The sequence below is a fragment of the Physella acuta genome, unplaced genomic scaffold, assembly GCF_028476545.2.
Source record: "Physella acuta isolate Inbredline_101_S28 unplaced genomic scaffold, ASM2847654v3 ptg000386l, whole genome shotgun sequence".
NCBI lineage: Eukaryota > Metazoa > Mollusca > Gastropoda > Physidae > Physella > Physella acuta.
Genome location: NW_026731905.1, coordinates 76,346 through 103,411, shown reverse-complemented (window position 1 = coordinate 103,411; position 27,066 = coordinate 76,346). Strand labels below are relative to the sequence as shown.

The 27,066-nt window shown below is 39.7% G+C and overlaps 1 protein-coding gene across 2 annotated transcripts in view; it reads left to right on the top strand.

Annotated features, from left to right (window-relative positions):
• Positions 1–27,066, top strand: part of LOC131942055 (uncharacterized) — a 52,722-nt gene that overhangs the window by 13,782 nt on the left and 11,874 nt on the right. The gene's annotated exons all lie outside the window — the stretch shown is intronic.

Sequence of the window (27,066 nt, the reverse complement as noted above, 5' to 3'; positions counted from 1 at the left end):
GAAGCGTGGGGTAGCGGTTAACTACACACACTAGCTTTCTATCAGGTTAATAGTTGAGGGGGAGAGGGATTTCTATAACCAGTCAACCGTGACGGTTTTTTGCTTATGAAAGGGTTAATACAATTAAGAGATTTAATTTCAGATTTAAAACTTTTTTTTTCCTTTTCTAAGTTTAATCTGCAATATTCTTCACATTAAAAATCTCAGTTTTAAACTTAAAGTAGAAACAAAAATATAATCGACAACCGAAAGTCGTCTGAGTTTCTACCATTTTGTTTGAACATCCGGGGTATTGCTGTCGTCTGTTCAGTTCTCTCCAAGCAGCGAGTGGGACGTCATGCAATCACCCCTCGACACGCTTGACCTAGCCCGAGAAATTCGTGGGGGCCATTGTCAGCCGAAGCGAATCAAAGGAGCGCCGAGACTTGTAGGTCGAGTATCTAGCAGGGGCGGGGTGGTGGTTGGTGTAACGGTGGTACTGTTGCTTGTGGTTCGGCCTACTTGTTTGAATGGTGGTGTAGGCTCATGTCCTGTAGCCAACCCACTCGAGTTGTGATAGTCAGGACAAGAGAAGGTTTGAGCTGAGTCGATTTAAACATAAATAAATGGTGGTCATAAATTTTAATGAATAACCTTGCGTGTAACTACTGAAGCGGTACAGACTTGAAAACGGGTCAGGTATAAGGTTTTAGGAATTGTGTTGAGGCTACGGTTAGGTTAAATATTGATGTGTCGTCATCAAGCAGCATAGTGGTTAGGGTTAAGGCTAGAGTTAGGGCTTAGCATACACATAAAATTGGAACCGATTTGCTCTGTAAAAAGAAATTATTCGGCTCCCTTTAAAACAATTCCCTAAAATCTTAGCTATTTAAATTAAAACTTCATGACTATGATGGGTCGTAATGCCCGAATGTATATTGTTACTGGTTTAATACTGTATGCCTGTTCACATATATTGTTACTGGTTTAATACTGTATGCCTGTTAACATATATTGATACTTATTCAAAATTGAAGATAACCAATACCCGCACACCACTCATGTAATCGTGGGTGTGGGAAGATCTGTATGTGTGTGTTTATGTACATTGTGTGTGATTTTACACATTGTTGTGTGTGTTTATGTACATTGTTGTGTGTGTTTATGTACATCGCTGTGATTTTACATTGTTGTGTGTGTATTTATGCCTATTATTGTGTGTTTATTTACATTGTATATGTATATATATATATACATTGTTGTTTGTGTTTATTCAGTTCACTTTGCTGTATGTGTTTATGCTTATTGTTGTTGTGATAATGCATATAACGGTGTGTGTTCATACACATTCTTATGTGTGTTTATACACATTGCTGTGTACCGGAGAATGTTAGAATGTGTCTGCGTGTGTGTCTCTGTGTGTATTCGTGTATTTAAAAAAAACTTTGAGTTAAACTGAAGTAGACATGGTCTGGCATTGAATGATGTCGTGGAAGCCCTTGTTGTAATGATGGATGCCTGCTTTTGTTGGGGATGAAAGGTGAGGATGACAGTTTGAGAAATTGAATGTCTTGTGGTTAATTGGGTACGTAATTTGGCTGATGAGAGATGTTTGGTTTAGGGATGTTGTTAGTTGGGAGGTGGGATGTTACATCAGGGATGTTGTTACAGGGAGGTGGGATGTTACATTTGGGAGGTGGGGTGCTGTTGCTTGGAGGTGGGGAGTTACATCAGGGAGGTGGGGCGTTACTTCAGGGAGGTGGGGCGTTACATCAGGGAGGTGGGGCGTTACATCAGGGAGGTGGGGCGTTACATCAAGGAGGTGGGGCGTTACATCAGGGAGGTGGGGCGTTACATCAAGGAGGTGGGGCGTTACATCACAAAGGTGGGGCGTTACATCACAAAGGTGGGGCGTTACATCAGGGAGGTGGGATTTACGTTTGGGAGGTGGGATTCTACATCACATTACCCACCCACCCCTCCACATTACCCACCCACCCCTCCACATTACCCACCCACCCCTCCACATTACCCACCCACCCCTGTGGTACCCATACACCGATCAGATTTCCAATAGGTGACGCGACATGTGCGAGTCACAATTACCCAGGCAACAAAATGGCGATCTTATCTGAAGCCTGCCTGGCAAATCAGGGCGGAAATTGGTATCTTGTCAAATCAAGGCGGAAATTGGTATCTTGTCAAATCTGAAAGCGGAAGTCTTGAGTTGCTTGACAATACAAGTGAAATTTCGCCATTAAAACTTTTCTCGGAATTTGTTGGCTGACAAACAATGAAGTGATCTATACGCTGCACAATCTGTCTGTTGCTGTGTTAAAAGTGTGGACACATACACACATACAAATACAAACATACACACACACTCATATGTATATCTATATGCGTATAGTCGGAGACAAAGATAATGCCATTATGTAGTACAATGTGCTCCCCAACATAAGACGTCCACCCATCTTGCCACACGCCACGGGAAGACATTGACCTCGAGAAATCGATTTTTTTTTTCGTGCGTGGAGGTCAGTCTCAAATGGCAGATGTGTGTATCTGTGTGAGCACCAGTATCAGATGCGTGTATCTGTGTGAGCACCAGTATCAGATGAGTGTATGTGTGTGAGCACCAGTATCGGATGCGTGTATCTGTGTGAGCACCAGTATCAGATGCGTGTATCTGTATGGAGCATTCACGCAGATGCGTGTATCTGTATAGAGCATCCACGCAGATGCGTGTATCTGGATGGAGCATCCACGCAGATGCGTGTATCTGGATGGAGCATCCACGCAGATGCGTGTATCCGAAGGACGGCCGTGAAGGAATGATGGCGAGACACCAACCACAGAGGGCTGGAAACTCGAGGAAACCCAAGTTTCTTGTCTCCCTTCTTTATCTGTCTGCTTGGTTAACAGCTGGTTGTAATTACTCGCTTAATTAAGTACGTGGGGTTAATTAGGTCTCCTGAAATGGATTTTCGCAGTGGTGTGTTTGCTTGATTTTTTCCCCCTTCAGACTATGTAACGGTTTCAATAATGGATGGATATAGTCAGATCCTTTCGTTATCGAGTGATGTGATTTTTTTTTTCTTCATTATTGCTTTCGATGTAGTACTAATTTTTTAAACAACTGAAAAATATCTTTGTTAGGACTGGGCTTTAAACGAGACTAGTAGAATGGGTTCTGTGTGTCTTGGGGACAGACCGAAAAAGTTTATCTTAGAAGGATGAGTATACACAACTATTTTGTTAAACTGGACTTGCGAACCCTTCTTTATCTTAATATTCAGGTGTTTTTTTTCTTTTCTGTTTTTAAATTTGACTTCAAACAAAAATACCGTAGATGGTTTCACATTTCTGTTTGTCAGAACTCGTGACTAAACTTCAGGAGAAAAGGGTTCATATCTCGACCTGTTAACCTAACCTTTAACACTTACAACCTGGACTTGGAATGTTCACACCCCTCCCCCACCCACCTGACAAAAGGTGTTGTACCTAAAGTAAGGGACGCGTGTCATGACGAGGTGGGTTGGTCTTACTGCGGTAACCTGTTGTCCATTTCCGTGTTAAGGTCGATCTGTTTTTTTTTTCTTTCATTTATTTGCTCACTCCGTGCGGTTCGTGGTGGCCTTAAAGGGCAGCTCTGTTCAAAGGACGGGGGGTAGGGGTGGAGCAAATTGTAGGCAGGGAGACGGTATTCAAGGTGGGGGTGGTGGGACTCGAAAGCAGGGACATGTTAAAATGTGGTGGGGGGGGGGGGCATTTCGAGAATAGGAAAACAGTTCAAAAGTAATTCCATGCACTGGATCTGTTGATTGTTACGCCCCCTTCCCCCCCCCCCCCCCCCGTCAGGCGCTAATTGTCCACGCTCTACAAAAAGTTTTTAATTGTCAACGGTTGGCTTAAGAAACGTGTTATTGTTTTCACGTTAACCGTGAATTGTCGTAGAAAGATGTACACAATACAATCACACACAAATGTTAATAACGCCGCACATTGTATAGGTCGAGTGTAGCCTCTAAACACGTAAACTATTTGCTTGTCATTTTCTTCTATTGTTGTGGTGTTTTTTCTTTGACATAAAATCCATTGTCCAGACTAAAATGGGGGGAGGGGAGGGGGTTCTTAAAGAAGTCATGCACATTGTTTCGTTATGTATTCTTTTTTTAAAGCCGACATTTTACTTTTAAAACTGTTTTTATTGTTGTCCCACTACAATAGCTCATAATTTTTTTAAAACTTTTTTTTTTCAACAATTTACTTGACTTGGTGTAAAATAAATGCAACTTCTGTACCTTTTTTTTTTAGATTTTGCATAGATTTTTCTCCTTTCTAAACGAAGTTGTTAGTTTTTGTTTGTTTGAGTTTTTGACTGACCTACATAAAAATTCAACAAAATATTTAAAACTTTGAATTGCATCTATAACAAGTTGAAATGGATTAGAATGGATTATTTGAATATCTTTTAGACACCTAAAATATTTTTGATACATAAAATACATCTCAAGATTTACTATGCATGTGTAATATACCGTGCCCTTCGACATAGATCTAGGGTTCAAATCCTTCGATTAGATGCGACGTCGGCATGCGGCTGGATAGGTTTGCGGAAGGTCGTACGCAAGGAGAAGCTAACGATAGCAGGGCACAAAAAACTTCTATGGGCAGGGTGACATTTAGACAGTGGTTCTAAAATTATCAGCACAAACCTTAGATGTCAAGTTAATGTAAAGACAGTGGTTCTAAAATTATCAGCACAAACCTTAGATGTCAAGTTAATGTAAAGACAGTGGTTCTAAAATTATCAACAAAAACCTTAGATGTCAAGTTAATATACAGACAGTGGTTCTAAAATTATCAGCACACACCTTAGAAATCAAGTTTATATAAAAACAGTGCTTCTAAAATTTTCAGCAAAAAATCTTAGATGAAAAATTCATAGAAAGACACTTTTAAGAATTGTAATAATCAAGTCGAGACTTTTGTAAACTGTTTAGTCTGGTGAGGGTAGGGCAATCAAACAAACCCTCAGTTTAACCACGATCATGGGGACACAGATACATGACACAACCACGGGGGAGGGGGGCTGACACGACACAATTACTTGGGGACCCCCACACACGACACAATTAGTTGGGGACCCCCACACACGACACAATTAGTTGGGGACCCACACACACGACACAATTAGTTGGGGACCCACACACGACACAATTACTTGGGGACCCACACACGACACAATTAGTTGGGGACCCACACACACGACACAATTAGTTGGGGACCCACACACGACACAATTACTTGGGGACCCACACACGACACAATTACTTGGGGACCCACACACGACACAATTACTTGGGGACCCACACACACGACACAATTACTTGGGGACCCACACACGACACAATTACTTGGGGACCCCCACACGACATAATTAATTGGGTCCCACACACGACACAATTATTTGGGTCCCACACACGACAAAATTGGTTCGGGACCCACACACGACAAAATTTGTTTGGGTACCCACAATTACTTAGGGATCCACACACGACATGACTGCAAGGGTAGACTGACACACGAAATCAATTGTGATCGTGTCAAATTTCAATGGGATATTTTTTTAATCTCCCCTGATAACAGCAAGATTAGTTTTTTTGTTCCGAGACATTAGCGTTTATTTTATAGGCCAATTGTACTCCACAACCACACACGGCGTGGAGTGTTTCTCTGTGTGTGTGTATGCCTGTTTTTTTATGCAAGGGGGGGGGGGGGGCTATTTTGTGCTGAGAATTTCGCTAGGGGATGGGGTGTACAGAAATATGCAGCTTACTTCCAAAAAGCAATAGTTTTTTTTTGTTTTTTTTTAATACAGAAACTACAGTTTTCATTTTTCTGAATTGTTTTTGTATAGACACGACATGGGGTGAGATACATGTATTGAGGTTTAAAAACAAACGCTGTTCTATAATACAAGGATTCAGATCTGATTCAAATACGTTTTTGTTCCAGCCTTAGAAATCTAACTACACTATTCTGTCTTGTAATTGTGGCCTAAGTGTTGTTTATCTTTATAACAATGTGTAGGTGATAGTTGATCTGTTGAATAATGTATTGTTGATTTTGAGAACTAAGTATAGCTTACATTCAAATTATATTGATATTTGATTTTGTGATCTAAGTATATTTGATAGTTGATATTGTTAACAAAGTATATTTGATGGTTCATCATACACATCCATCTTGACAGTAAAATGTTTACTCAGGCTTGTATAATGGGTTCTGCGTTAAATTCCTGATGGAATTTGTAATTATCGTAATGATCGTTTGACGGATATTGTTGTTTGTTTCTCGCTGTTTGTTTGTCTTTACGCTTGCTCATTTAGTCATTGGCTTTACATCCCGATTGTATGAGTAATTTACACCTATTCGACTTTAGTAACATATCGAACTGGAGGACATAAAAAAAAAAGAAGGTGAAGTAGAGTTTATGAAAACAAAATTCCTGTTAAAGTCACCTTCAGTCGAAAGTCACGGGCAGTATCCTTTGTCCTCACAGAGACCAAACTGAAACGCATTTTGTTGGCGGCATTCTCGGAGCCGCTCTTTACGAAGATTACGACATTCACGGGGCCCGCTCTTTAGGGAAGATTACGACTAGTCCCTCGCTAGAGTCGAACTTTGCGATAATTCCCTTCTGTCTAAATGTCGATTGTCTGTGAGAAAAGGAGACAGATATTCTCCACGATGCTCCCGATAAGCAGACAGACAAACCGACGCATACAGCTTCCCGCGTCGTATCTGGCCAAAAGTTCGTTCTTCCGACACACGAGCGGTGTGTCTGATACGACACACACACAACCAATCTCGTGTGATAAGCGAGCGGGGGGGGGGGTCTGACGAACGGTGTTGGTCTGGCGTAGGTTTATCAGACGTAAACAATGCCGGACGAAGGACGAGGGTAAACAGACGATTGCGACACAGACATACTGACCGAGAAGACAGATAAAACAGGCAGACAAGAGAATACAAGACAACCAAAACTTGTAAAGAGCAGTTGAAAGACGTCAGATTACACAATCGTCCTTAGGTGCTTCACATTAGTACCGGTAATACGGCAAAGATTAGGGGCGGAATAAGAGTTACCGTTCGTGTTTCTCAACCAGGAAATAAAAGACAATCAGACACCGTTGTGCAGGTGAAGTGGAATGAATCTGTTTGACATCGGGATATTAAGCGATTGCGTAGACTTACATTATAATAACCTGTTGTCTTTTTTTTACCGACGAAATTCAGCATTAAAATATCTGGACTATAGAATAGAACAACCAGCGAGGATAATTATTGATAACAATAACAAGAGTCAGATAACGGGTGTTAATGCATGTTATTTCAACACCAATCAACAGCACACATCATCTGATTGCCACAACTACAGATATTCATTTCTCCTCTCTGTTCAACCGACTACCCACAGGCAGTTACACAGCTACAACCAGCCGTAGCCGGGCAGCTGTATGTGTACCAGCCGTAGCATACAGCTGCATGCGTACCAGCCGTAGCATACAGCTGTATGTGTGCTGCTGTATGCTAACCTATAGAAATCATGAACTTACAGCACTCTCTGTTTTGTAAGCTACAAGAGTAAACACTCGCTGCACTGTTTGCTTAAATCCCATCCCCCCCCCCCTTACATAACAAACGTTGTATACAGACTACCTCCTCCCCCCCACCCTTACATAACAAACTTTGTATACAGACCCCCCCCCCCCCCTCCCCTCCATACACAATACAACAGGCATAAAATTCTATTTCAGACCGCGTCTGCTACAAAAACATTTGACATAAATATTTATCCACACGTATCTGTCTCATAGAGCTCAGGTTTGGTAGGACTGGATATTTATAAATAATATATGGGGGGGGGGGGCAAGCCCACCATGTCCCTTTCGAGATTCATCCTTAGCTGTACAAATATACATTTTCTGATATTAAGAAAAGAGCAAGGTTTTGAAAAAAAAACGTGGACAATTCAAAAAAGCAAAACATTTGTTATTCGCTTTTTTTTTTTCAAAAATTTATTAGACCCGCCTTTTACGTATCTTTACCACCGATATCAGTCAAATATTTGCACATGCGTGTACATGTTTGTACATGTTAGTACATGTTTGTATCACATCTGTATAGATACACAATAGATACACAGTAACAATTATACATCACCAATATGGCTTTTAACATTTAGATCCAAGTATCCCACTATCTCCCATACTCGTGACACCATCACCTCCCCGCCCCTTCACCTGTCTCTCCACTGTAGGTCTCCCCGTACATGAAATATAATAATTCACTCATTAAATTTTCATTAGAGCCTAGCGGTACCCAGTACGGTGTGACACCAGTCTCGACCTTATGCTAGCACCATCAGACACGAACACCAGGCAGTGGGCAATCATATTTTTTAGTTTAGGCGTAATTTACAACACTAGTCAGCTCTTTACAAAAGTAGGGTTCGTGTTCTCTCTCCACAAGATACTACAACGTCCTATGATATATATATATATATATATATATATATATATATATATATATATATATATATATATATATAAACGTATATATATATATATATATATATATATATATATATATATATATATATATATATATATATATATATATATATATATATATATATACGTTTATATATACATATATATATATATATATATATATATATATATATATATATATATATATATATATATATATATATATATACGTTTATATATATATATATATATATATATATATATATATATATATATATATATATAATGTAGTTCATATTATAGTCCACAAAAAATGAATCCAAATAGCAGCGCGTTTTTTATTAAAATATATTTTAACTTACGACTTATTTTGAAATGTGTTTACTTGTTATAATTTGGCTCAACACGGGATGAAAACAAGGTATTAAACAATGTTACATTTAAGTTCTTTGAAGTTATTTTTAGAAGTGGAACTAGTCTTTTTATTTCTGTACCCCCTCCCCTCCTAATAAATATCCAAAACCTTTAAAAAAACAACCCACAGCTATCGTGTTGAAATAAAAAGTTTTGTAAACTATTTCTGGAAATTGTAGACTTGTGAGTAAGGCATCCGCGCCTGACGATATCAAAGTAACCTGTTGCTAGGATCTAAGTACAAAGGTAGATGGGAGTAACCTGGGGCGAAAGGTGCGCCACAGTACACACGGCAGGTGAGGGGATACATTGATAGGTCCTGTATTGATCCCTGCTATAAATATTGATGTTAGGATTATCCCTAGGATGTCGTTTGTACGTGGGTGGTAGGATGGCCTTGGCTCATCACGATGACAGGGAGAGAGTGAGTGGGGGTTGTGGGGGTGGGGGTTACAGAGGGTGACGCAAATAAAAAATATTTGATTGTCATTAGTCTGTTATTTAGTAAATAAGTGTGACTGTTTTGAATAGTTGGAATATTTTTAAGATCATGTTGGGGTCCATTGTCTATTTGTTTTCTTCTAGGAAAAATATTTTGTAAACTTTGAACAAGCAACTCTTTGGGTGTACTCGTTACAACTTTTAACTGCGGGGAGATTGGGCAGTTATTAAACCAATTATGAATCATTATTAATTAAGATAAGGCGAATAATCGGCATTAGTTGTGGGTTGTATTTTTTTTCTAGGCAACATGGCAACAAATATTTTCCTAGATTTTCGTATTTTTTTTTAAATAAAAAAAAAACTTATTTTCTTTTTAAATTATTTTAAAATTAGAAGTGCTTGTGTTTACTTTTCCTAATTCCTGGAACACAAAGCCGACTATCTATTCCAGGTGTCGCCGGTGCTGTGTCATGTCCTAAACCGCAAACCTTCCCTGTCAACTTCACTTGTGGTTAAGCTGTAAATTTCGCGAGATTTTAATTAGTTAAAAAAAAAAAAACACGCCCCAGCCCGAAGCTCCTGCACCCGCTAGATCCACATTCCAACTATCTGACAGCTAACCCGAGTTATTTTTTGTGCTTTAATTCCCGGTGTTTAAATACCCCACGGAAGGGGAGATAAGGACATATGTAAACATTGCATGTGGTAGTCTTGTTGCTGGCTTCATTCATAGACCATGGAGAAGAGTATTCGCCCCTTTTTATATGATTTTAATAGTGTTTAGTTTATTGATATATTTTTATTATTATATCCCCGTAATATTTATTTTTACTGTTTGTTGTCATGTTCAAAGTAGTGTAATGTGTGTCAGTGATATATGTATGTCAACAATATGTGTCGCCAATATGTGTTTATGTTACATATGTCGCAACATGTGACACCAATATGTCACCAATGTCCCATCATTATGTTAACCATCTGTTTATCAACAATGCATTTATATCATTATATGTTACCAATACATTCAACGTAATGTGTTTATTATAAGCAGGACGTATCTAGGTACGAGTGTATTTTCTTTAGAGGCGTGTTTCACGTCAAAATTCTGATCTAAACAGATTATTTTTTCTTATGACGGATTTTTAAACTAACTCCTGTGTTTGTTATTTTTTTTTTAGCCTGGGCGGACAGAAATTGTTCTGGCCAAATATCCTTTATCAGGGTGACTAATGCATGAATGCACATGTGGTTGGGCTGCAATCTTTTGTTTTGACATTCATTAAGCCTCCCCATCGCGGTGCATATTTCGGCACAGCCACGGAAGAACTTCAGCAATAAGGGCACTCCCTTTGTTATTTTGTAATCTGATTCTGCTCACGTTTAAGGTCAAGGCCACAACCAGCTAGCTTCTCAAAGTTGCGATTTTTTTTCTCCTTACCTAGTCAAACTACTTAGATGACAAGTTACCTTTAAAAAAACTGTCCATTTTGTATTACCCTGACCGCAAAATAACAAAGCCCCATTTTATGAATAATACCAATGAAAAAAAAAACAATAAGCTTTCTTGTGACATAATATTCATGGGAAAACAACAGAACACTTATGTAAACGAGATTTCTATTGGGTGAAATATGTTACCGTGTTATTTGTATTTAGGGTATGAGTTTCCGTTGTGTAAATAAAAAAACTGCAAGGCTGGGTGCTACAGAGGATAAATAATCGTGCAATGTTTTTACAGCGCTGATCTAGGATATTATTGTTTGCGGCGGACTGAGAGTTTAGCTCCGTGAGGAGCAGACGGATTGTTGTTTAGCTCCGTGAGCTGCTGACGAGTTGTCTTTGTGAGATCCTGGCGGATATATGTCCAAAACAAATTGTTTGTTGGACGTAAACTTAGAGAAAGCAACTACATTAGGGGGAGGGGCGTCGTTCAATAAGACTTGAGCCTTATGGTTTAAACATTATCCTAGGCCCTACGACTATCATCATATTATCACATTATCATATCATAACATCATCACATAGATAATGTATGCCTTGTTAAGGCTACAGGAAAAAATTTGGAGCCCCTAGAATACGTGGGCACCTAGTATACGCGATCACCCTGAAAACGTGGTCACCTAGAATATGGGGGCCTCTGGCTGCTGCCAAGTTAGCCTACACTTTAATCCTACACTGATAGTAAAACAACTTGACAGAGGTTATGGTTTCAGCAGGTAAACAAATATATAGACTAGTAAAATTTAACCGACGCCTAAAACAGCAACTGTAACCTCTGAAGGCAAAAGTTCTACAGCGAAACCAAAACGAAATGACGTCATCAATAGGTGTGCACATTTGTCTTGGTCCAGTGTAATTAGGATTCTTTACAGTGCTAACCCGCCAAGCTTAGCACTGTTTCATGGTGCGGTTTCTACAAATATGTCATTAATTAAGGAGCTATGCTTGGATTCTGTATGTCAGCTCAAGTATGTTAATTACAAATGTAGGAAGTCGACTTGGAAGAAACTTTATTTTTTAGAATTTTTATTTTTTTTTATATTTTTTTTTAAATTTATTATACACTGATTTTAGCAGCTTTCATTTTTAAGCTCAAGAAAAAATACAACGACCGCCTTTATGATTATTCGAATCGTAATAGCTTGTAACGATTCCAAACCTTAATCCTAGTCTTAATCCTAACGGGACTTTTCAAACCAAACGCTTAACCTCAGCCTAGTTTTTCTGCCTGAAGGCCAACACAAATTGTAAAGGAGAGCACCGAAATACAGGGCACCTTGATTGGATGAACGATTTGAGTTAAGTCTAATTTGCATCTTCCTTGTTATTTTCTATCTCAAGGCTAACAGGATTTTTTTTTTCTCTTTTTAAAACAAAAAAAATGTGACTCAACCTTGAGGCTCAGCAAAATTCTGTGCCGTGCAGTAAAATTGTCAACACCAACTACTCACGAGCATCTATCCTTAACGAGTGACGCTAGAAGTGCATAGAGTCCGCGTAACCCATGTCCCGAAACTGTTGCAGCGGACATCTATTTTTATCTTGTTTAGCCTTGACCCTAATTGCACAACCGGTCTCACCTTATAGATTCCCCAATTTGCTGGCGTGGCGTTAAAATGTACCTTCGACTACATGGCCCCCACGTAAAACTCCCCCTCCCCTCCCCGACCCATTAGGCAGCTGTAAAAAAAGAAAGTGTAGACTTGACAACCTTGCTGTGATGCTCCACTCACCTGCCTTTTGGAGTACCTGAGGTTCAATTACCTATGTCAGCTTTCACGCTCTTGTTTTAATTGCAGACGGGAGTTCGGGTAATAAGATCTCTTGAGGGTTGTTTTCAGGTGGCCGCTGTTTAGGTGGCCCGCTGTTTAAATGGCCTCTTGTTGGCGTGGTGGTTGTATTAAGTGGCCCGCTGTTTAGGTGGCCCGCTGTTTAGGTGGCCTCTTGTTTGCGTGGTGGTTGTATTAGATGGCCCGCTGTTGATGGCCTTTGTTGGCGTGGTAGTTGTTGTATACGATGGCCCGCTGTTTAGGTGGCCTCTTGTTGGCGTGGTGGTTGTATTATATGGCCCAGTGTATTACGTGGCCTACGGTTTAGATGGCTGTTGTTGTTCTGAGATATTAAAGCATTTGGCCTGTTGTTGACGGGGCTTCTTTAAGGTCCAGTGTTTAAACTATTTGGTCAGTTGTTGGCTTGATTGTAGTATCAGATGGCCCATTAGTTAGATGGCCAGTAGGTTACATGGCCCATTAGTTATATGGCCAGTAGGTTACATGGCCCATTAGTTACATGACCAGTAGATTACATGACCCATTAGTTATATGGCCAGTAGGTTATATGGCCCATTAGTTAGGTGGCCAGTAGGTTACATGGCCCATTAGTTAGATGGCCAGTAGGTTATATGCCCCATTAGTTAGATGGCCAGTAGATTACATGGCCCATTAGTTAGATGACCAGTAGGTTATATGGCCCATTAGTTAGATGGCCAGTAGGTTACATGGCCCATTAGTTAGGTGGCCAGTAGGTCACATGGCCCATTAGTTAGATGGCCAGTAGGTTATATGGCCCATTAGTTAGATGGCCAGTAGATTACATGGCCCATTAGTTAGGTGGCCAGTAGGTTACATGGCCCATTAGTTAGATGGCCAGTAGGTTAAATGGCCCATTAGTTAGGTGGCCAGTAGATTACATGGCCCATTAGTTAGGTGGCCAGTAGGTTACATGGCTCATTAGTTAGGTGGCCAGTAGGTTACATGGCTCATTAGTTAGGTGGCCAGTAGGTTACATGGCCCATTAGTTAGGTGGCCAGTAGGTTACATGGCCCATTAGTTAGGTGGCCAGTAGGTTACATGGCCCATTAGTTAGGTGGCCAGTAGGTTACATGGCCCATTAGTTAGGTGGCCAGTAGGTTACATGGCCCATTAGTTATGTGGCCAGTAGGTTACATGGCCCATTAGTTAGGTGGCCAGTAGGTTACATGGCCCATTAGATAGGTGGCCAGTAGGTTACATGGCTCATTAGTCAGGTGGCCAGTAGGTTACATGGCTCATTATTTAGGTGGCCAGTAGGTCACGTGGCTCATTATTTAGGTGACCAGTAGGTTACATGGCTCATTATTTAGATGGCCAGAAGATTACATGGCTCATTATTTAGATGGCCAGAAGGTTACATGGCTCATTATTTAGGTGGCCAGAAGGTTACATGGCCCATTAGGTGGCCCGCTGTTTAAACGGCCTGTTGTTGGCATGGTGGATGTGTTAGTTTGTGGTATTAGATGGCCAATCAGTTAGGTGGCCCGTGGGTTAAATAGCCCGTGGGTTAGATGGCCCACTGTTTAGGTGACCTTCCAGAGCCTCAATGATTGTCATCGCTAACCCGACTTCTCTGACCCAAATTTCCCGTTTATTTTCTGACCTCACCTTAAGCCGCAACGGAAACTGAATCATGTCAATCTTAAGGCAATTATTCGTGATTAATGTCACCACACCTAATTAGCTATGAGGAGTATGGAGGCTCAAACAACCACCTACGCTGTAAAAAATATTTTTTTTAAAAATATCCCCCAGTCCGGAATGACAGATCTTATCCTTTCTATAGGTAATCTCCCTTGATCGATGTGCACGCCATTTTATTTTGTTTGTTGTTCCCTACCATACGTTCTATCTTTTTGTCCTTGATCCGGTTACCTTTTCTTATGGTAACAAGGTAACAACACATGGTAACGTTTTTAATGTTTACCCCATCTTTTTTTTAAAAATGCGGTCTTTTCGTTAAGTTTTACACGAATTTTTTGTTTTCTTGAAAAACATGACTTGTGACCCAGTAATCATTGTTGTTGTTTTGTGGTTTGTTTTTTTCAGGATAAATAAGTTTGTTGGAGGATATAAAAGTAGATGGGTACACAGTATACAATTTGATGGTATCAATAAAAAAAACACATAGAAGACTGAAGTGCATTAGATCAGTTATAATTTAAAATACAGAACAAGACAGTACAAATGTTACTTTCACATAGGTAGCGGATAAAGTTTGTTAGGTTTTTTTAATATGTTCTTGTCGTACAATAAAATGTTTGAAAAATGAAATAGCATCAACGTGAGAGACGGACTTTTAACTAGGCAGACAATGACGACGTGGTTTGCTAATGATGTACTTTCTTCTAGTATTGGTCGCTCTGTTACCTTATCACTCTAATTATATGCCTAATTGTCATTAGGAAAGGTCGAGTTATCCTGTACAATTAGATTAGTCACAAAAAATGGTTTATCTTTATGCATATGTCAGTAAATATTTGCAGTCACTGTATTTACTTACTATTTAGTTATTTAAGTTCTTCTCTGCAAAGATATTGTAAAAGTAAAATTGTTTGTTTAAACGGAATAATTTCTAGCATTGTGGAAAAACCTGATCTGCAATTTTAAGGGATAACGACACAGTGAAAAACACAATCTTTTCAAGGGGAAGTAGTGACACTAGGGGGACATCACTCATTGATTGATTAGAGGATTTGTAAGATAAACCCAGTTTACACCGTCTTAGTTGTTAAGTGTGGGGTTCTTTTTTTTCGTCTATTAGACAAGAATTTGTGTTGAATCAACAATGTCGCTTCCTCTGCTATAAAAAGACTTGTACGAGTTCGTACATAATGACTTAACATATATCGTACAGGGGAGTGAGAGGGGATATTACACTACTAATGATAAGTTATATATGAGATGGTGGGTGTTCAGTAATTTGGTGCGATATATTTTTGCTTTCAAAAATATTTTTAAAATATTATATTAATTGGTGGTAATAAGTTATCAGGGAGATATGTGTAGTTTATTTAAAAGACGTTGGGTCGATGTATGACAATATGTAAGGTCTCTTTTCTTTTTTGCGAGTTGTGCTAAAACGGATAAAAATTGCTCTACGTCGCTTAATATATGATCCCATCGCTTCAACAACTTAATATAGATAGATTGTTTCACCCAATTTTAAATCAATGTAAATAAAAATCCAGTTTTTTCAATATCGCATAGAAACCTGGAGGCGCCACAGGTTTGTCGTATCTTGAGCCCCCTCTCCCCCCCCCCCCTCCCCCACCGTCCATCTCGTCTGCTATGGGGGTGAGAAAATGCGAACAATGTCTTGTTGTTGCCCGTGTGTTGTCAATGTCAGCTGAGCTTTTAAGGCGTTGTCTGGGCCCGAGACGATCACGTGGTATGTTCGGCGCTACCGGAACCTGACACCGGTCGTCACGACACCGGAGGCCGCCATTAACGTCACGGGGGCGCTGTGGTCGGCACCATCCATCAGCTGTTAATACTGGTCTAGCATCCAGCATGTTGTACTACATCTGGCATCCAGCGTGTTGTACTACATCTAGCATCCAACATTCGTATAGCGTCTAGCATCCAACAATCGTACAACATCTAGCATCCAGCTTGCTGTACATCATCTGGCATCCAGCGTTCGTATAGCGTCTAGCATCCAACATTCGTACAGCGTCTAGCATCCAGCATTTGGTACAACACCTAGCATCCAGCATGTTTTACAACATCTGACATCATCATTCGTACAACATCTAGCATCCAGCATCCAACTTTTCTACAATGTAATGTAATGCAATGTAGCTTTCAATTCAATGAACGATGTGATGTTGTTTTCACGTGTATAATTTATAAAAGTAATTTCTGTTTTTTTTCTACATCTATCACACGTTGTATCATACAAAACAATGACTGAATAGCACTGAGCCCACTATAAAAAGTTATCGTTGTATACCTTTACACGTGAATCTATGCTAGCCCAATAATTGTTAACGCTTACACTTATGATTAGTCATGTTTTTAATGCCCCCCCCCCCCCTCACACACACACAAACTTCCATAAAGAGAGTACAACTGAAAACTACTATTTATTGACTTAAAATATTTTGGAGTGTCGCCCCCCCCCCCCCCCCCCCCCCCCCTTGGTGAAAGCTGAGCCCGGGAAAGAATGCCAACAGCTCGGACTTAACGCTGGAATGTCGTCCGTCTCCTGCTAATCACAACCTGGCACGCCGACATAACAATGGCCGCCCCCCGTCCCTCTGGGGCGCCTGAAAGATGGCAGCATTCATCCCCTCCACGACTGTCAGACAGTTTTATTTCGCTCCATCTTCTCATCTGAAGGAAACCAAGTGTTGGCTGATGACGGTGTCGAAGAATTCTTTTAAAAGTTCAAATGTTTGGGAAGCTCGGGCTAAAATAGTGCATGTTGTTTTTTTTATAAATCAACCGATTCCAGTTACACGTACAACATCGAAAGGTACTTTCTGTCTTGTATGTGATCGGACATTGATTTGTTGTAGGGGACAATTTACTAAAGTGAATTACTGTACAAGAACCAGTTGAAGAACGTTCTAAAAACAAAATATAACCAGTGTAAATAAGAAATAAAATAGTTAAAAAATCCAAATAGGTTTTTATTAAGGTACCAAAATAATTGAAATAAGTTCTTTTTAATGTACCAAAAAAAATAAACATTGTAAATAAAAATAAAATATTAAAAATAACTCAAATAGGTTCTTAATAATCTACCAAAATATAAACATTGTAAATAAAAATAAAATATTCAAAACAATTCAAATAGGTTCTTATTAATGTAACAGTGTAATTTCTTTTTTTGATATTCAAAATAATTCAAATAGGTTTTTATGCAGCCTGGATTGGCTAATTTCTTTCTTAGGGACGGCTGAGAGACTAGTAATGACTAGTGATATTCCCAAGTCAAAAAAATACAACATTCAAAGACTAAAACAATCAACTAATTTACTGATCAACACAGTCATATTTTTGTTCACGTTGTCGAGATTTATGTCGTTTTCGTGGCCTGACCTCGACTTGACTTTGTTTGTAGATTCACGTGACAGTCATTTTTTTTTCTGATTGGTTAAAAAAATTCCCCGACGTTTTCTAAAGAAAATCCTAAAACAACTTCGGGCAGGCTAAACCAAACAGCAAATGGTTGCTGAAGAATTTGGCAGGTTAATCAGCGGCGTACACAGCGTGTGGGTGCCGGCCCAGAGGTGGACAGTCTGGTGGGGTATGTGTGCGGTCAACAGTCGTCTGGCTAGCTTGACAGGTCAACTTTATTTTCACAGGTCAACTAGAGCACATTGGCATGACAACTTTAGCACGTAACTCAATTTTCAATATTAGTCCAAGTCAGATTTATTGTAGTTCTATATCATTTGTAAAATAGTAAAAAATTACATCAGTAAATTGTTTTGTTAGTCGTTTTTAAAATAAAGATGCAATGTACTAGAGGAAACAGGGATAGTTGCACTATCATAGACATTTGAATATGTCTTGGGCGCTGACGGATAGGTCCATTCGGTAAAACGGCCTTCGGGCAAACGACAGTCGGACATGTGTCTTTCGGGAAAATGTCCTACTCCCCTTTAATCTATTCCGTAATGTAGAATAAATGATTACAAATACAAATTCTACATTAGCTTGAACTTGCGACATTTCGATCAAATAAATAGCTGGAAGTAGAATGAAATGAAAACGTAATGCGTATTTTTAAAAATACCAAACTTGATATTTTAACTCGTGTTCGAGATATTAATTAGGCGTTAAATTTTTCTTTTCTTCTTCCCAGTCGTCTTCTAACGCCGCAATAAAATTACCGGAGCTCAAACAAAATATAGACTTGACTAGGCCGACTGTTCAGAATAACGTTTAAAAATCTGGAACCCTTCCATTGTGTTCAGCTATTGTTCCTTGTCTTTTGTGGTCGTGGTTCATGAAATTTAACTGCTGTACCGCTGAAGGAGCGTCATGCTCCGTAGAAGACACCGCTGTAATTAGCTGTGATTAGCTCTATGATTGGGTTTTTGTCATTCGGTGGCTAGCACGCTGGCCGGTGACTCATCGGTCATTGACCTCTAGTGTCTAAGGGGGCGATAATACCAGCCACACCGTGCCCGGACATGTGGAATTTGTCACGGGCGGCAACCCGCGGACTTGAGATTGGTCAATTATCTCAACTTAGGAATGGTCAACTCTACTTAGGAATGGTCAACTCTACTTCGGAATGGTGAACTCTACTTAGGAATGGTCAACTCTACTTAGGAATGGTCAATTCAACTTAGGAATGATCAACTCTAACTTAGGAATGATCAACTCTAACTTAGGAATGATCAACTCTAACTTAGGAATGATCAACTCTGAACTTGGAAACGGTCTAACTCAGAACTATAAAGATAAAATCTACGAACTTTACCTACAACGTTAATTTACTCACAAAATTCAGACAGCCTGACTTACGGATCAGGAAGAAATCTCACCCAACATGAACAGATTTCTCGTGCCGGCTCACCCAAACCCCGGCTGAACAGATCCCTTGTCGGGTTCCTGCTATTAGCCGCGTCCACCCAACCCAACCCAACCCAACCCCGGCTGAACAGATCCCTTGTCGGGTTCCTGCTATTAGCCGCGTCCACCCAACCCAACCCCGGCTGAACAGATCCCTTGTCGGGTTCCTGCTATTAGCCGCGTCCACCCAACCCAACCCCGGCTGAACAGAACCCTTGTCGGGTTCCTGCTATTAGCCGCGTCCACCCAACCCCACCCAACCCCGGCTGAACAGATCCCTTGTCGGGTTCCTGCTATTAGCCGTGTCGCGTGCCAGCCGAGTATTGATTTAATTACTCCAGGAGTCTCTAATGGAACAGGAGAAGACAACTGTTGCGGGTATTGATTTTCTGGCACCCCTTGAACCGGAAGTGAGGAGAGCTGGGGTCAAACTTGGGACCAGAATCGTGTCAAGGTTTGAACAGTCTTTCTCTGGAAGATTTTCTTTGTTTGGGGGTGGGTGGGGGGGGTGTAGGGAGGAAGCGTGAGGGATAGAGGCGGAGAGTGATTGATTTTATTTTAGCGTGTTGTCGTTTACAGGCTCTGTCAACAAGTGTTTGAAATAAAGGAAAAAAATTGAAGGAGAATTTTTATGTAACACGGTTTTTTAAACACAATACAACACAGTCCAAGAGAACTGTAAGCTTTTCTGAGTACTGAAAATGCGATATCCGTTATGTTCTTTTGTTGAATGTGAACACATGCCTTCATTTACAAGAGTGGTGCGTTTTTTTTCCTTTGGTACTCCAGCGTCTAACACGTTCGGTCAGTGACACCCAGTCTCCATTAGGTCCTCTGGTCCTCCATTATGTCCTATAGTCCTTAGGTCCTAAAGTCGTCCATTAGCTTCTGTGATTCTCGGTAGAGGATATCTAAGAGGTCGTTTCCATAAGGCCAAATTACATTCCTAATTAGTTTGAACTTTTGACATGCAGTTGGTACTTGGTGTGTGCTCACGACGTGTAAGGCACCGCTGTTTAGGGTGAGTAGCATACATGACTGTATCGCTAATGATGCAAGTACCAACCCCTAGATGGTGTAGTTGTTATTTGACCTCATATCTATAGCTGCAGCTAAATATTAGTTGGATGTTCTACTATGTACCATTGTTTGATGCAAGATTTTATTTAAAAATGTGAATGATAAATGTGTATGAATGTAGGATGCTATTCGATGTACGAATGTTGGATGCAAGACTATTTTCGAATGTTGGATGCTAGACGATGTACGAATATTGGATGAAAGACGATGTGTATTAGCAGTGGAGCTACGCCGCTGAGTTGACCAGAGCCCACCTCTGTTAAACAATGTCACTCGTCCCTTAGTTTAACCTTAGCTTAACGATAGCAGAAATGAAACCCTATATGTTGAAAAGAACTCTGGTATTGTGTCACATGATTCGCCAACAAATCACCGATTGTCACAACATAAGTGTCATATAATTATTGTAGGTCAACATTTTTGTTTATTCTAATGTAACCGCAACTCTCTATAAACACATACCAGAATCTACAAATATTACGTTACAGCACAGAGCCGTCACAATAGACAGAAACAATGAAGCATTATAAAACATAACCAGTTTCAAAACACGGTCGTTGTCGTTTTGGATTGAGATATTAATCAGAATGAAAGACTTTTAAAACCTTTAAACATCCGTATAGATATTTTAAAAGTCTACAGCTTAGAATGTAATTTAAGTAAACGAAGCATATAGATCTAGAAAAATGTAACCATAATAATAGGGTTGTCGATTGTTAATTCTGAAGTACGCTTATAGTTGAATAGTGTTTTGTTGTATTCTATGTGTTAAGGTCTTGTGTTCTTTCTATTCATTAAGGCTTTGTGTTCTATTTCTATAGGTTTTTTTAAACACATTTGTTTTTCATACATCGATTTTACTCTTCAAAACACTCAAGGGTGGTTATTTATAGCTGTCTATTGTTTCAAGTCAGGCTCCGTTGTCTCAAGAGTTCACTCTAGTTCATAACTCATTACGTCACCACAAATATTCACCCCCCCCCTCCCAATGCTCCTCTTCAACACATTGTTCAACTTTTGAGGGAGGAAAAACAGATTTTTGCTCAAGTCAATAGCAGGGTTTTCTTAGCAAGGCGACCGCTGAGGCTAGCCTCGTTCTGAATCTGGGCCTAGCCTCGTCTTGAATCTGGGGGAAATAATTGCCTTCTGTGTCATCATGGACACCTCCCGGCAGGCTGGGACTGGGAGGTGTCGTCGGGTCATCTGGTCAGCAGGGCACACAGGAAAATGCCCCGTCGCTTGGCAAACACGGTCTTAAATGAGAGAGCTGTGAATGGGGCACTTGTCGGTAGTTCCCCTTTGTACAAGTCGGTAGCTCCCCTTAGCACAAGTCGGTAGTTCCCCTTTATATTTTAGGTAGCTCCCATTAGCACCTGTTAATAGCTATCCTTAGCACTTGTTTGTAGCCCTCCTGATCACGTGTTTGTAGCCCTTTTAGCACCTTAGGTTGCTGCCCTTAGCACGTATGTAGCTTCCCTTAGCACCTATCTAGCTTTCCTTAGTACAAAAGTAGCTTCCCTTATATAGCACCTATCTAGCTTCCCTTAGCACATAGGTAGCTTCCCTTAGCACATAGGTAGCTTCCCTTATATAGCACCTATCTAGCTTCCCTTAGCACATAGGTAGCTTCCCTTAGCACATAGGTAGCTTCCCTTATATAGCACCTATCTAGCTTCCCTTAGCACATAGGTAGCTTCCCTTAGCACATAGGTAGCTTCCCTTATATAGCACCTATCTAGCTTCCCTAAACACCTGTAAGTGGCTACATTAAAGTGGGTCGTTGAACAACCGTTAAAATTATTTGAGCCTTTAATAGACCATGTTAAAATTAAGTGGGGCGTTAACTGCCCATGTAAAAATAATGGGTGGCGTTAATTGCCTATGTTAAAATTATTTGAGCCTTTAATGGGACATGTTAAAATTACGTAGGGCGTTAACTGCTCCTGTTAAAAATATGGGAGATGTTAACTGGCCATTTTAAAAATATGGGAAATTCTAACTGGCAATGTTAAAATTACGTGTGGCCGTTTTAAAATTCCAGCACGTAACAGGAAAGAAAAATATTGTCTTTTAAACAGACTAATTAATTACGGCAGGTCAGTGGAGAGCGGAAGTGTTGTCACATGACACTGGCATGTCTATCCTGTGTCATTTAAATGCGGGTCATTTGGGTATCTAGGTCATTGTTCCAAACTCTGAATTCATATGGCTGGGGGTAGGTGTAGGATGACATGGCTATTTTTAGACATGCGTACAACGCTATGATTGGTTGTTTAAATTAAGGGCAGATAAATCTACATGAAAGAGCATTAGTGGTGGCACTGTAGACGAGAAAAGACGAGGATTTCAGTGACATACACGCTTCAACGAGAAGACGAATTTTGAAATGTTTTGTGGTTATAATCCCTGGTATATATTTTGGCGTAATGTGTGCGATTTAAGGTTATTTAAATATTTTAAATGTTGGGCCAAGTTTTTGTTTATGGTGACCTTGCTCGAGAAATTGGACCCAGTGGTCAAGGGGTAGAGTACATGAAAGCAAACGCGGGAAGTATCCAGTTCGGTTCTTGTGTACCACACTCGTTGTGGCGACCCAGGTCGTGGTGGTAAATGTTCTGTCAGTGACACCTCTGTCCGTGACAACTCTGTCAGCGACACCTCTGTCAGTGATACCTCTGTCAGTGGTTCCCTTGTCAGTGACACCTCTGTCAGTGACACCTGTCAGTGACACCTGCCAGTGACACATCTGTCAGTGACACATCTGTCAGTAACACCTCTGTCAGTGACACTGCTCTGTCAGTGTGACTGTCAGTTAGTGACACTGCTCTGTCAGTGTGACTGTCAGTTAGTGACACTGATCTCACAATGTAAAATGTCTATGCTGTTGTTACTGCCTTACTACAGCAACCACCGAATTTTTCTATTTCCTGTCCAAATGATTTGTTTATTTTACCAACGAACTGAGTCCCAACTTCTTTCAATCTTTTTCTATGCTAAAATTAACCAAAGGACGAATTCACAAGGACGTTTGGAATAATCCCCGTAGACAAAAATCGAATAGAACTCTGATGTTCCACCACTTTAGACCTGAAGGTTATCAAGCTGCTCTTTAAATAAACACATATGTCCTAATGCTAGACATCAATTGTGTTTCACTGAACACCGGTGCTAAATTTAGAAACACCCGTTTCGTTCAATGCCCTATGAAAGACAGTGAACCCTCCACCAAAAACGCCCGTCATTAAGGAAAGGGTTATTTACACTATTTGGAGTAGAACTGATCCCCCTCTAAGATTACACCGGCGGTTCTAAATGCGCGAACCTCCGAGACAATTTAGAATAGCGTCTTATAAATGTCGTCTTGTGTGTCCCATTATATTTTTAGTTTGAGAATTAGGATTTACACCATAAGCATTGTACCGTGACGTACTCTCAAACTTGGAATATGATTAGAAAAACTCCTTTAGAAGTCGTTGTGTTAGTTGCATAATAATTCAGCAGACGTATTCGTTTCTTTGACCGTTTCTTTGCATAATATTTCAGCAGACGTATTCGTTTCTTTGACCGTTTCTTTGCATAATATTTCAGCAGACGTATTCGTTTCTTTGACCGTTTCTTTGCATAATATTTCAGCAGACGTATTCGTTTCTTTGACCGTTATTGTTGTGGTGCGTACTTTAGTCCGCCCGAAGAATGGATGGATGTCCTAAAAATAAGTCAGTGTCTTGGGAGGTCAGGTGCCGCCAATGTCGACCAGGGGCAGATGTCTTATCACGTGGCACGACGATTCTGATTGGTTAAAACATAATCGCAAAAAAAAATTGTTTCGAGAAGTATGTTAGAATTATTTTTTTTTTAATAATAAACAATTTAATTTGTGGATCTTTATCAAAGTTTGATTCGTGGTTTAACATCACCTTCTCTGTGAATGTTGTCGTGTTGACCTTAACGTTTCCTGTAAATTTAAGATAGTTGTGTGTGGTGCTTACTTCCTACTTCTGGCTCTCAGTGCCGTTGTAATATCCTGGCGATTTATTGAGTCTACTTTTAAAATCACGGAGTGTTGAAGGTTTACGGTTCTAACCTATTAGCTGTAACCACGAATTCATGAATCTTGGACAAAGTTCTTACTAAAAAACACAATTTTCTGTGTTCAATATAGTTTGTATGCACACTGTGCTTAAATACGCCTTGTACTATATTTTACCATACCAAGATCTTCCTTTGAAGACGTCAGTGTAATGTCCGTAGTATTTCTTCCACCCCCTTCCCTCTCACACACACACCTCTCACAAAACCAAGAACTTATGACGTTTCAAGACTTTCACCAGAATCCTGGGATACCAGAGTGGGTGGCGACTAACTTACTTAACCCACTACTTGATGTATATGACTCTTGTGTCCCATCGCGACGTGGAATCTACCCCACACCATACCTCCATTGCTACGTTTATTTTCCAGCTTCTGTTTACTCCCCCCCCCCCCCCCACGATAGTGCTCACCACCTTGTAAACACGTGCAGTAACTCCTGTTGAGTTATTCATTTTTTGGTTGCATCTGATCGCTAACGACAACGTCAATTCACCCAGATACGTTTATTAGATGACGTTTTGCGCGCTTCTTTAGTTGAGGTAGCTTGGTGCGCATATTTTGATGACGTAATTTCTGAACATGAAAACTTTATCTTCCACAGTTAACTAATTCTAACTTATTTTTATGACCATCGTTTGTTAATTTAATATGAAAGCTTTAAGTAAGTAATATTTTATCGTATAACAATGCCAATAAAACGCAAGATAAAAGTAAGAAAATTTACGATGCCAGTATAACTCATCAATGATAAATTGCACCCAAAATGTATAGCAAAATCAAAAAAAAAAAAATATCGTATTGCAAATTCTGTAAAAAATAAATAAAAAATTATAGCACTGATGCAAAGCTTGACAATTTATAGCAGGTGTAGATATACGTAGACTTGGCAGAAAAAACAAACAAATGTCCTAACAATTGCTACGCAACGTACGCACACAACATTTGCTATAGAGTGCACTGAACTTGGAAATGATGCACTTTGATTTCTGCACCGAACACACAGCTGAACAGTTTGTTTCCAAATGCCAATGTCTGTGTCTTTAAGCTCGGTATATTATTGTGCCCTCATTAAACTTTAATTTTAGGGTTTTGAACGTGTTCGGGGGGGGGGGGGGGGGGGGGGGAATTGTGTAAGCACGTCTGCTGAGAAGTCTATGACTGTCCTATATTGGGGTTATGATTGTACTTCTCTAGTTCCAGTTGTCTTGTATTAGGGTTATGGCTGATCTCCTCTAATTGCACTCGCTTCATTCTCTTGTATTTGGGGTATGCATGTACATACCTTGTTGTACCCAATTGTCTTGTATTAGGGTTATGGCTGCATTCTTGCAATTAATTTTCTTGTTTCTGTTTTATGGCTGCATTCCTCTAGTTATACCGAATTTGTCTTGTCTTAGGTTTATGGCTGTATTTTCCCAGTTGTGGGACAATTCAAAAAGTATAAACATCTACAAATTTTAAATCATTTATTGTATTTGTTTCGTTATATTCGGACTACAAAGTCAGTAATTTAAAGTGAGATTTCAACCGCTAGTTTTCTTGGGACATTTGCTTTATTATTACAATCTTCAATTTACTTTCAAACATCTTTTATGTGACTTGTGAAACGTGATGGGCTCAGGTCAACGTACAAGCTTACACATTATGTATCCACTTACCTGACAGGCTATTTCCGTTTTTTATTGTGTGACCTGTCCTCATTTAGATGACCAGGTACAAGTAACCGTTTGGTGACCTCAATGGGGATTTGCTATTTTAGGTCTGTCGTTATTTTTTTTTTGGTCAAGGGGGTCATGAGGTACACATTATTTATTGCAGTAACACCGGCGTAGCAGGTTTTACTTCTGCGTGATATAGGCCTGTTAGTTGCTACATAGGTATAGGCCTACTCAACAAGACATATTTTGAATTATATGTTATTAGTAAGACAAAATATATAAGACATATACAATGATAAGGGGAAAACATTATTTCATACCTGAGATTTCTTTTTAATGATTTTAATACAAACAGCAAATTAGAGTTTAAAATCATATAAAAGAATAAAAATGACATTTTAAAAAAAAATCAGCAAGAAAGCATGACATTTTAGAACCTCCGCCACATCTAATCCACCCATCCACCTTTCAACCCCCCCCCCCTCCACCTTTCAACCCCCCCCCCCCCTCCCACCCACCTCCCCACTACTTCTCCACCTCCACATTACTCCACGACTGACTATTTTACAGTTAACACTAAAGCTAAGTTACCGCCCCTGGCGTTTAACCTCTCCTGTGTTTTTTTATGACCAAGTTTCACCAATCTTCTTTATCCTGTCGAATCAATCATTTGTTGATGTCACTTTTAGCTTTCGTTGATCACCTTCACTTCGTTTCTTTGTGTTGAACAAAAATAAAAAAGGGAGGTAAATCAACAAGACTTTAGCAGATTATCTTTGAATTAATTACTTGTTCGCCTATGTTCATGGTAATGCGTTTGGGGTGTTTTAAATGGACGGGAGGGGTGTGATTAGGTTGAGGGAAGTGACACACTTACATAGGAAGTAATATACGTTACAAAATATATTTAATGCCCACCATTGTATTATATATATATGTATATATATATATATATATATATATATATATATATATATATATATATATATATAT